The sequence below is a fragment of the Procambarus clarkii genome, chromosome 24, assembly GCF_040958095.1.
Source record: "Procambarus clarkii isolate CNS0578487 chromosome 24, FALCON_Pclarkii_2.0, whole genome shotgun sequence".
NCBI lineage: Eukaryota > Metazoa > Arthropoda > Malacostraca > Decapoda > Cambaridae > Procambarus > Procambarus clarkii.
Window position 1 is genome coordinate 35,478,860 of NC_091173.1, and position 13,504 is coordinate 35,492,363.

Sequence of the window (13,504 nt, forward strand, 5' to 3'; positions counted from 1 at the left end):
AGTAGTTAGTAAACAGTTGATTGACAGTTGAGAGGCGGGCCGAAAGAGCAAAGCTCAACCCCCGCAAATACACAACTAGTAAACACACACACACACACACACACACACACACACACACACACACACACACACACACACACACACACACACACACACACACACACACACACACACACACAGCAAGGCCTGAGCAAGACCAAAGCCCTCCATCCCCCACTCCACCTCCCTCCAAACCCCTGTCAACTACACCGCAGGAGGGCGTGCCCTTTCCCCAAGCAATTCCTGCCCCCTCACCCCCAGGACTTCTTCCTGCCCCAAGCAGGCCTGAGGAAGACCTAAGCCCTCCATCCCCCACTCCACCTCCCCCTGAACTCCTGGAAACTACCTCACAGGAGGATGAGCCTACCCAAGTAGCAATGACCATAGAACAACCTCCTACACTTGTGGGGAGTGAGGGTGAAATTGGATATAAGAAAGTGAGCTTCAAGGTAATGTACTCAAACATTGATGGGATTACCAATAAAGCAAGTGAACTGGCAGAAAGGGTGCAAGAAGAAAACCCTGATGTAATAGGACTAACGGAAACAAAATTGTCAGGAGTCATAACAGATGCTGTGTTTCCAAAGGACTACTATATAGTAAGGAAAGAGAGGGAAGGGAGAGGAGGTGGAGGAGTGGCCCTGCTGATAAGGAAGGACTGGAGTTTTGATGAGATGGAAATTCCGGGCTGTTCCTGTTTTACATAACAGGAACTATAACAGTGGGTGGACCTAAGATAATAGTGGCAGTCATTTACAACCCTCCCCTAAATGACAGAAGACCTAGACAGGAGTTTGATAGGGAACAACATGGCATCCATTAATATAATAGAGAGAGCAGCTTCGGTTGCCTGCAAGAATGGCTCAAGACTCTTAATCATGGGTGATTTCAACCATGGAACGATAGACTGGGAAAATGGGGACCCACATGGTGGTGCAGATACGTGGAGAGCTAAACTCTTGGAAGTGGCAACAAGGAATTTTTTGAACCAGCATGTCAAGGAACCCACAAGAGTGAGAGGCAATGATGAACCAGCTAGACTTGACTTGATATTCACCCTAAATGAGTCAGAAATAAGGGAAGTCAAAGTTAAACCCCCATAGGAATGAGTGATCACAGTGTACTGACCTTTGAGTACTTGGTGGAGGTAGGGATAACCTATCCAAGGATGGGAGCGGAGGGAAAAAAACTGAATTACCGAAGAGGAAAATATGACGAGATGAGGAACTTCCTCAGAGGAATATCATGGGAAACAGAACTTAGAGAGAAGAATGTGCAGGTCATGATGGATTTTGTCACCCAGAAGTGCCAGGAAGCTGCAGACAGGTTTATCCCCGTCCAAAAGGAGAAAAACGAAAAACAACAGAAAAACCTATGGTTCAACCAGGAATGTAAGGTAGTGAAGCAACTGAGTAAAAGAACATGGAGAAATCTACAGAAATAACAGAACACCAGATAGCAGGGAGAGATACCAGAGGGCCAGAAATGAGTACCTCAGAGTGAGGAGGGAAGCAGAGAGACAGTATGAAAATGACATCGCGAGTAAAGCCAACACCCAACCAAAGCTGCTCCACAGCCACATCAGGAGGAAAACAGCAGTGAAGGAACAAGTGATGAAGCTGCGGAAAGGGGAGAACAGATACACAGAGAATGACAAGGAGGTGTGTGAAGAACTCAACAAGAGATTCCAGGAGGTCTTCACAATAGAACAAGGAGAAGCCCCTGCACTAAATGAGGAGGCGACAAACCAAGCAACCTTGGAGAAATTTGACCTCACCAGTGATGAGGTCAAAAGGTGTCTGCTGGAGCTGGATGTGACAAAGGCTGTTGGGCCAGATAGAATCTCACCATGGATACTAAAGGAAGGTGCAGAAGCACTAAGTGTGCCACTCTCAATGGTGTATAACAGGTCACTGGAAACAGGAGACTTACCAGAAAGTTGGAAGACAGCTAACGTGGTCCCAATATACACAAAGGGTGACAGGCAAGAGGCACTGAATTACAGGCCAGTTTCCTTAACTTGTATACCATGCAAGGTGATGGAGAAGATCGTGAGGAAAAGGCTCGTAGAGCATCTGGAGGGAAATAACTTTGTAACGCACCACCAACATGGGTTCAGAGATGGTAAATCGTGCCTCAGAGGTTTAATAGAATTTTATGACCAGGCAACGAAAATTAGGCAGGAAAGAGAAGGGTGGGCCGACTGCATTTTCCTGAATTGCCAAAAAGCCTTTGACACAGTACCCCATAAAAGGCTGTTAATAAAGTTGGAGCAAAAGGCAGGAGAAAAGGGAAGGTGCTCCTTCCCTTTTAAAAAGGTGTAGGGTGTGTGTAAGGTGTAGGTGAAGGTCTAAAAAGGTGTAGTAAAAGGTGTGGTAGAGGCCTGGTCGAGGACCGGGACCACCTACAAAATTCTCAGGGGAATTGACAGGGTGGACAAAAACAAACTCTTCAGCACGGGTGGGACACGAACAAGGGGACACAGGTGGAAACTTAGTACCCAGATGAGCCACAGAGACATTAGAAAGAATTTTTTCAGTGTCAGAGTAGTTAATAAATGGAATGCACTAGGAAGTGATGTGGTGGAGGCTGACTCCATACACAGTTTCAAGTGTAGATATGATAGAGCCCAGTAGGCTCAGGAATCTGTACACCTGTTGATTGACAGTTGAGAGGTGGGACCAAAGAGCCAAAGCTCAACCCCTCAGCACAATTAGGTGAGTACACACACACACACACACACACACACACACACACACACACACACACACACACACACACACACACACACACACACACACACACACACACACACACACACACACACACACACTCACACACACACACACACACACACACACACACAAACACACGCTCACACATGTGACCCCCCACCCTTGTGAGGGGGGTGGGAGATTCCCCCTCACCCCCTCTATCCTTCCCCCTCCCAACCTCTCAACCTCTATCTGACTCCCAACCTTACGCTATCTCCCAACCCCTCTATGCCTATCAGACCCTCCCTAATCTTCAGACCCAGTATGCCCTTCCTACTCCAGACCTACCTACCCAGGCCCTACCCCAGACCCTCCTACCTACCTTCCTAGAAGCCCAGCCCCCATTAGCCCCCCAAGCACCCCTCCTGACCTCTTTCATCCCCCGGACTCCCCCCCCCAGACACCCCCCGGATCCCCCCGGACATCCCCCGGATCCTTCCCGCCCCCAGTCATCCCCCAGACACCCCCCAGATCCCCCAGATCCCCCCTGGCCCAGTCACCCCCCAGATACCACCCAGATCCCCCAGAGAAAGGGAGAACTCTGGTACAAGAGTTTCCATGAAGAATCTCAAGGTTTTATACACCAATGCTGATGGGGTATCCAATAAAGCAGAAGAGATAAAAGAAAGAGTGAGTGAAGCAGATCCTGACATAGTTGCAATTGTGGAAACTAAATTTAATGACATGATCTCAGATGCAATCTTTCCTGAAGGGTACCAGGTGATACGAAAAGAGAGGACACAGAGACAGGGAGGGGGAGTGGCACTCCTAATAAAGCGGAAATGGAAGTTTGAAGACCTGGGAAATCGAGTTACCAATGAGTGCACAAGCTTCATACATGGAACTCTGACAGTAGATGGGAGGAAGATTGTGATCTTGGTAATCTACAATCCCCCACCAAACAGTAGAAGACCCAGGCAGAAGTATGATGACAACAACAAGGCATGTATAGATGAACTGCAGAAGGCAGCAACACTAGCCCACAGAATGAGAGCAAAGCTGCTGATCATGAGGGACCTAAATCATGGAGAGATAAATTGGGAATCAAGGAATCCCCATGGAGGGGACATAACGTGGGGAGCAAAATTAGTAGATGTTATAGACAGGAATTTCCTAACACAACATGTGAAGGAAGACACAAGGGAAAGAGGAGGAGATGCACCGAGCCTATTAGACCTGATTTTCACCCAGAACGTAGAAGATATCGAGAATTTAGAGCATGAAATACCTCTAGGGGCCAGTGACCATTGTGTCCTAGTCTTTGACTACATGATGGAATTCAAACTTATGACCATGGGACAAGAGATCTGGGAAAGGAGAGTTGACTACAGGAAAGGGGACTATAAGAGGATAAGGGACTATCTGGGTGAAGTGCAGTGGGAGGAAGAAATTAGAGGAAAAACAGTCCAAGATATGATGGACCTAGTCATACAGAAATGCCAGGAGGCCGAAGAGAGATTTATACCAACAGTAAAGGGAAAAAATAAGAAGGAATATAATAACCCATGGTTTAATAGACAGTGTCAGGAAGCAAAAATGGCCAGCAGGCGGGAGTGGAGGAAGTACAGAAGACAGGGCAGAGGACAACAGAAGCAGATACAACAGAGCTAGGAACGATTACGTTAACATAAGACGAACATCGGAAAGGGACTATGAGAACGATATTGCAATCAAAGCGAAAAAACAACCTAAGTTACTACACAGTCATATAAGAAGAAAAATGTCGGTGAACGACCAAGTGACAAGACTAAGGAAGACAGAGGGGGCATATACTGAAAGTGACAAGGAAATCTGCGAGGCACTGAATGCCAGTTTCCATGGAGTGTTCACTACCGAGCCTGAGCAGCTCCCATTGTTGGAAGGGGTTACCCTAGACCAGGGGTCTCCAAACTTGTCAATGTAAGCGCCACATTATATATTTCCCATATTTATGCGGGCCGGAGGAATAAAAAATGAAAAAAAACAAAAAACAAATCAGTGCCAGTAATTTAATTTCCTCAAATATTAAAGTATAAACATGGAAAAATTAAAACATATCTTTTTGGAAAAAATCAGGGTAAACTAAATAGATTCCTGCCTTTAGTTTTATGTAACCAAATTAGTGTGACGAATGATACTGTCGTTTTGACTACAAAATTTCATTAAAATCAGGTTCCAGATTAGATGAGCCAATTGTAAGAATTGATTTCAAGTGATCATCAGACAAATTTGCTCGATAGTTAGATTTCACATACTTCATTTTGGAAAAAGTTTGTTCACACAAGAATGTTGAACCAAAAATGGACACAAAACTACAAGCAAACTTTATCAAATTTGGAAACTGATCTGGCTGCAGGCATTTATAAAACTCAATCAGATTTCCTTCTCTATACTTATCTTTCAGTCTGTCATCTGCCTGGAGATCAAAAATTTCCATTTGAAATTGAGTTGGAAGATTTTCAGCATTGCAGTCAAATGGATTATGAAAGAGCCTGATTTCATTTGCTTTGGCATCAAGGTCAGCAAATCGCTTCTGAAAATGTTTTTTCAAATCTGAAATTATTTCATTTGCAAATGAAAAAGGAAATTCAACTTTACTTTCTGCATGAAATTTTTCACAACATGGAAAATGAGCAAAATTCTTAACCTTCATCTGGCCTTCCAGTAGCGCAAGTTTTGCTCTGAATGCCTTGACATGAACAAAGTAGTCACTGATCAAATTTGTTTTGCCTTGCAATTTCAGATTCAAGTTATTCATATGACCTGTCATATCTGCAAAAAATGCCAATTTCCAAATCCATTCACATTCTGATAATAATGGCTGAGGTTTATTTTTCTCTGTGAGAAATAAATCAATTTCTAATCTGAGCTCAAAGAAATGCAGCAAAACCTTTCCACAACTAAGCCATCTAACTGCTGTATAATAAGGCAAGTTAACAAACTCCGCATCAATTTCTTTCAAGAAATCACGGAACTGGCGATGGTTGAGTACATGAGATCTAATGAAATTAACCACAGAAACAACAGGTTTCATGACACAAGACATATCAACATATTTTAGGCACAATGCTTGTTGATGGATAAGGCAATGCAGAAAAATGGGTTTTGAGAATCCTCCAACCTCACAAGCTGTTGTAATTTGCCCAACGAAACCCTTCTTTGTCCCAGACATATTCTTTCCTCCATCAATTGTCACACACTGCACTTGTTTCCATTCCAGGTTATATTCTGTCATAGTTTTACTTACTTCATTGAAAATGTCCTCTCCAGTTGTTGTGGTGTGCATGCTGTGAACTGATGCTAATTCTTGGCTCACATTAAATTCACTATCAACACCACGAATGAATACTAAGAGCTGAGAAGTATCACACACATCAGTTGATTCATCCAACGCAAGAGAATACCAACAAAATCTTTCTGTTTTTTCCTTTATTTGCCGAATTATGTCGCCTCCTAAATCTTCAATTCTACGAGCAACAGTATTTGACCCAAGACTTATCATTTTGAAGAGGTTTACTTTTTCTGGACATACCTCTCCTGCTGCTTCCACTATACACTCTTTTATGATACTACCATCAGTGAAAGGTTTTCCTTTTTTAGCCAACACATAGGCAACTTTGTAACTGGCTCTAGTTGAATTTTCATTTTCAGATTTTTTCTTACTGAAAACAGCTTGTTGAGAATGCAGACTGTGCTGAAATGATTCAAACTTTTTAGTGCGTTCTGCTCCTGTGATGTGAGAATAACTTGAGCCATGTTTAGATTCATAGTGCCGACGAATATTGCATTCCTTCAGAACAGCAACACTGTCTCTACATATTATGCATAAAGCTTTATCATTTGCTATCACAAAAAAGTACTTTATCTTCCATTCGTCATTGAACCAACGGCACTCACTGTCCACTTTTCTTTTCTTTATCTTTTCCATATATGAAAACATAAGGGTAAAATAAATGAAATAAATTCTACAGGAAAAAAACAGCTTGTATGTGGTGTTAAAAAGCATAGCATATTATTATATAGTGGTAAATATTATGGCAACAGCTTTCGTTGATAAACTTAATGGTTACCATTTTAACTATTTTAAACATGCAATATTTTTGGCTACAATAGTATTATTGCTATTTTGTATAACTAAGATAAAGGCATTGTCAAAGTACAGAGAAAAGAATATTGTACAGTGTTTGTGCTCCCTGAAACGGAAGCAGTGAAGCCCCACTCGCCCTCCATCCCCACAATATACAGTTATACACAACTGATTGGTTGTAATGCACAACACATACCTACCAGTATTAGTATCTGTGCGTCACACTATCGAGAGAGAGGAAAACTGACTCTGGTTGAGCGCCACCAGTCAGCAGCCCCAGCTTTGAATAATTCTGCGATGCCATTCGTACGATAATTATCTTTTCAAGGCCACCACACAGGGATTTGTTTGGAGGGCCGGATGTGGCCCGCGGGCCATAGTTTGGAGACCCCTGTCCTAGATGAAAGACTATCAGATATAGAGGTGACAGCAGAGGAGGTAATGAAACAGTTGACAACTCTAGATGCAACTAAAGCAGTTGGACCAGACAAAGTATCACCGTGGATACTAAAAGAAGCAGTGCAGGCCCTCAGCGTGCCTCTGGCAATGATCTTTAATGAGTCACTTATGTCGGGAGAATTGCCCAGTTGCTGGAAGAAGGCAAATGTCGTGCCGATCTTCAAGAATGGTGATAGGGAGGAGGCACTTAACTATAGACCTGTATCACTGACAAGCATCCCCTGTAAAATACTGGAAAGAATAATTAGGCTACGACTGGTTGCACACTTGGAGAACATTAGGTTTGTGAACAAACATCAACATGGGTTCTGGACAGGGAAATTGTGCCTAACAAACCTTTTGGAATTCTATGATAAAATAAAGAGGATAAGACAGGACAGAGATGGTTGAGCAGACTGCATATTTCTGGACTGCCAAAAAGCCTTTGATACAGTACCGCACATGAGACTGCTGTTCAAGCTCGAGAGGCAGGGGGGGGTGGGGGGAAAGGTCCTAGCATGGATAAGGAACTTCCTAACAGGAAGGAGCCAAAGAGTTACGGTAAGGGGCGAGAAGTCGGACTGGCGAACAGTAACAAGTGGAGTACCACAAGGATCGGTGCTGGGACTAATTCTATTTCTTGTATATGTTAACGACATGTTTACAGGCGTAGAATCCTACATGTCGATGTTTGCGGATGACGCAAAGTTGATGAGAAGAGTTGTGACAGATGAGGATTGCAGGATTCTCCAAGAGGACCTGAACAGGTTGCAGAAATGGCTATTGGAATTCAACACGAGCAAATGTAAAGTTATGGAAATGGGACTAGGAGATAGGACACCAAAGGGACAGTACACAATGAAGGGGAACAGCCTGCCTGTGATGACGCGCGAAAGAGACCTGGGGGTGGACGTAACACCTAATCTATCTCCTGAGGCACATATAAATAGGATAACGACAGCAGCATTCTCTACACTGGCAAAAGTTAGAACATCATTCAGAAACCTAAGTAAGGAGGCATTTAGGGCGCTTTACACTGCCTACGTGAGGCCAGTCTTAGAGTATGCCGCCTCATCATGGAGTCCCCCATCTGAAGAAGCATATAATGAAAAGGTTCAGAGGTTTGCAACGAGACTCGTCCCAGAGCTACGAGGGATGGGGTATGAGGAGCGCCTGAGGGAACTGTGCCTTACGACACTAGAAAGAAGAAGGGAGAGGGGGGGACATGATAGGAACGTATAAGATACTCAGAGGGATTGACAGAGTGGGCATAGACGAAATGTTCACACTGAATAGAAACAGAACGAGGGGACATGGATGGAAGCTTGAAACTCAGATGAGTCACAGAGATGTTAGGAAGTTTTCTTTTAGCGTGAGAGTAGTGGGAAAATGGAATGCACTTCAGGAACAGGTTGTGGAAGCAAATACTATTCATAATTTTAAAACCAGGTATGATAGGGAAATGGGACAGGAGTCATTGCTGTAAACAACCGATGCTCGATAGGCGGGATCCAAAAGTGTTACGGTATATCGTATTCGTGTTATTTCATCGCATAAAGGCACGATTATTTAAGTCATACGTTCATTATTACAGGAGGAACGAGGTTAACAACCATGGAGGTCGTTAACTGTCAGCACGGTGTGGCTCGTCCGGTGGCGGGAATGTCTGTTAGCCAATCAGAACCACCGGGCGAGGTAACGTGTGCTGGCCGGAGCATGTGGAGAAACAGACATCTACTCCCCCTCCATTGAGTCAACAGGCTGTCGTCGCGTTTGGATGTGTGACCAACAGACCCAACTGTTAGTGTGCTCCACCCTCATGAAGGAAGAGGACCTCGAGGCATGGTCGACGCTCTTGAAAGTTATGGAAGATAACAGCTGTGAGATTTAGAGGTCGGCGTGGAGGTAACGATTTTCCTGATAGCGGTACAAATTGCAGGAAAGTAGATGATTTATAAGAGGGACGATCAATCGGACAAGAGACGACCGTAGCATGGTCGTAGTTTCCTTCTCTCTATATATATATTTAACTGTACTTGTGTACAATGCACATATATATATACATGTAAAATATTGTATATAAGGTGATTAGAGATATATCACAATATATCCATGATGAAGTTTTATACCATCTTATTTTCTTGTCCTTTGTCAGACCTCGGCACAAAGTGTGTCGCACCTGACAACAGGTCCGGCTGAGGCTGACACCTGTTCAGATTCATGTACCCCGTTGTAGTACAACGAAGCATTAGGATAAACATTCAGAATAAACATAAATTAAATGTGTTGGGTTGTCAACAGTTCGATCCCAACAGGAGTCAATGCTCGATCCTGCAGACACAACTAGGTGAGTACACACATACACACACACACACACATGGACCAAAGAGTCAAAGCTATACCCCCGCAAGCACAATTAGGTGAGTACACACACACACACACACACACACACACACACACACAGCTCAACCCCCGCAAACACAACTAGGTGAGTACAACTAGGTGAGTACACGCCCAAACTAATAAAACGGCCAAATAAAGATGTTTATTTCTTGCCTCATAAAATGCGGTCTTGAGAGGCTAAACCGCAAACCCTAGCCGTACTCCTGTTACTTATAACCATTTTTCTTTAACTAGTTGAAAAAGGAGCTGGAAAGTTTACCTTGCCTATACTATTCTTCCTTAACAATTATCGCTTCTATCCATCTATCCACCCTTATTTACGTTAATTGTCGTCAGTAACAGCGGAGAGCAAAGGTCGTATCACTTATCACTTGTAGTGAGATGATTTATAATGAGGTACTGATAGTCCTTTGTTAGATGAGCGAAGAGATAAGATAATGGGGAGAGCATCCCTCGTGGCGCGCAGAGAATGACAGCGAGACTTAACATTACTGAGAGAGAGCGAGAGCGAGAGCGAGATAGGGAGAGAGATAGGGAGAGAGAGAGGGAGAGAGAGAGAGGGAGATAGGGAGATAGAGAGAGAGAGAGAGAGACTTGTCAGCTCGCTCGCTCAGCATCTTCACTCAGTAATAGTTATATTATACCTGCGAAAAATGAAATAAGAAACAATGTGATAACAAGCCGGGAAAGCTAACCCAAAGGTGTGGTGATTTGCCAGGGAGAGAGATTGTGCTAAGAGATTAACTGGTTAGCACACTACAATTTCCACATAGTATTGTCCAGTATTTTGAAAAGGTAGGATGTAAGCTTACAGCTCTGCACCGGGGAACACATATATACAAACATTATGTGGTGAATGCACGTTTGGAAAGCTTGGTCCGACAAAGAGATGGAGTGAATACCTGAATTGTATGTTTTATTCAGAAATAGTGAAGTGACTGAGCGATGCTGTAATATCACAAACGAGTAAGATTATGCCTCATCAACCTACCTGACGACTGTGGACAGGCAGTGGAGAATGCACTTCGTCATTTCCTGATAAATATTACAGTTTTGAACTAATATATATATATATATATATATATATATATATATATATATATATATATATATATATATATATATATATATAAATATATATATAAATATATATATATATATTATTAAATATGACGGAAAAAGTAAGATTAATAATTCTAACACGAATTTTCTCGATCTTTCGTACGCTTCTTTTCACTGTTGGTGGTAATTCAAAAATCAATTCTCCAAAATTCATTTTTATTTCTAGTCTGACGCGACACTTGAGCGCGTTTCGTAAAACTTATTACATTTACATCTGTTGCATAAGCAACAGGGCTCCATTAAGGAACATATAATCTCTTCCCACAACCAAACCATCGCCAGAGAAATCCTAGTAAACAACACAGAAATCGTCGATAGATACAGCGATAGCAGGCGGCTTGACGTCTGCGAGGCTCTACACATCAAGAAGTCAACACCAGCAATCAACAGCCAATTAATGCACAACTATATTCTACCCACCTCAAGACTCCGCTCCAATATTGAAGCATCAAGAAATATGGACCAATAGGCTGTCTACAAATCACTTCCATTCAATACCCATTGTTTCGTGTTCTGTCTTGTGTTTAGGAATTTAATACCCTATTAATTCCACCTCACCCCATCCACCTCACTCAAATGTAGATATAAACAAATCGAAGATGTGTAAGTTCTATTCAGTTGTGTATGTGTAAGCTAAAGTCTTTGAAAATGTAATAAAATTTACGAAACGCGCTCAAGTGTCGCGTCAGACTAGAAATAAAAATGAATTTTGGAGAATTGATTTTTGAATTACCACCAACAGTGAAAAGAAACGTACGAAAGATCGAGAAAATTCGTGTTACAATTATTAATCTTACTTTTTCGGTCATATTTAATAATATATGTCTACAGGAAAGACTGCTACCAAAATATACTAATATATATATATATATATATATATATATATATATATATATATATATATATATATATATATATATATATATATATATATATATATATATATTATTAAATATGACCGAAAAAGTAAGATTAATAACTCTAACACGAATTTTCTCAATATTTCCAATATTTCTTTTTCACTGTTGATGGTAACTGAAAAATCAATTCTCCAAAATTCATTTTTATTTCAAGTCTGATGCGACACTTGAACGCGTTTCTTCAGAGGAGACAACTAACTAACACCTATACCCCCTATTAGACTATTTTACAGGAACTTCTTTTCCACAGCCCATAAAACGGAGGAAAGGGTCCTGAAAGATATTGTCAGTAGAAACGTTATCCCTACAGACAAAAATCAGAAGATACAACTGACAATTTACTATAAAACCTAAAAAACGGCCAGCCTACTCATGAGAAACTCTCCAGAAACAAAGCAGAACGTTTTAAAAGAGACCAACGTCGTCTATGCCTTCAAATGCCCTCCTGGGGATTGTAAGCCTCAAAAAACTCAGTATATAGGCAAGACAACAACATCTCTTTCTAGGCGTTTAACGATGCATAAGCAACAGGGCTCCATTAAGGAACATATAATCTCTTCCCACAACCAAACCATCGCCAGAGAAATCCTAGTAAACAACACAGAAATCATCGATAGATTCAGCGATAGCAGGCGGCTCGACGTCTGCGAGGCACTACACATCAAGAAGTCAACACCAGCAATCAACAGCCAATTAATGCACAACTATATTCTACCCACCTCAAGACTCCGCTCCAATATAGAAGCATCAAGAAATATGGACCAATAGGCTTTCTACAATCACTACTTTTCAATACCCATTGTTTCATGTTCTGGCTTGTGTTGATGAAATTAATACCTTTTTAAATACCACCTCACCCCATCCACCTCACTCAAATGTAGATATAAACAAAATCGGAGATGTGTAAGTTCTATTCAGTTGTGTATTTGTTAACTAAAGTCTTTGAAAATGTAATAAGTTTTACGAAACGCGCTCAAGTGTCGCGTCAGACTAGAAATAAAAATGAATTTTGGAAAATTGATTTTTGAATTACCTCCAACAGTGAAAAGAAATGTACGAAAGATTGAGAAAATTCGTGTTAGAATTATTAATCTTACTTTTTCGGTCATATTTAATAATATATGTCTACAGGAAAGACTGCTACCAAAATATACTAATATATATATATATATATATATATATATATATATATATATATATGACTTAAGGCACAACTCTCCTAAACACGAGAGTTAAGTATACAACTTTAGAACACTTTCCCACCAGGAGACTCGAACCCTAGCCAGCACAGAAGCCTTCCAGCAACTGGCATAACAGGTACGCCTTAACCCGCTCCACCACCCGCTCAGACCTTTAAAAGAGATGGTAATTTCGGAGTATTTAAATACACCAAAGATCACCACCTCCCAAGAGCACTAGAGCAAGTGAGGGGTCATTTAGACGTTAATTTCATCAAGTCCCTTCTAAATGACCCCTGAGATGATTGATTGATGATTGATCAACTCAGAAATGATGATTTCTGAGTTGTTTACTAGGATTTCTCTGGTGATGGTACCAAACCATCTCACCCCATCCACCTCACTCAAATTGTCTTCTGTGTTGGCATCGATATGTTCTTGTCTTGTCCTTACGTATGGTGCCCCTAGGAATCACACGAGACAAGCCCATGACATTACTCTAACCAGAGAAATGTTGAACAAGAATACCTGCATAATAGACAAAACCCAAGATGCAAGAAGATT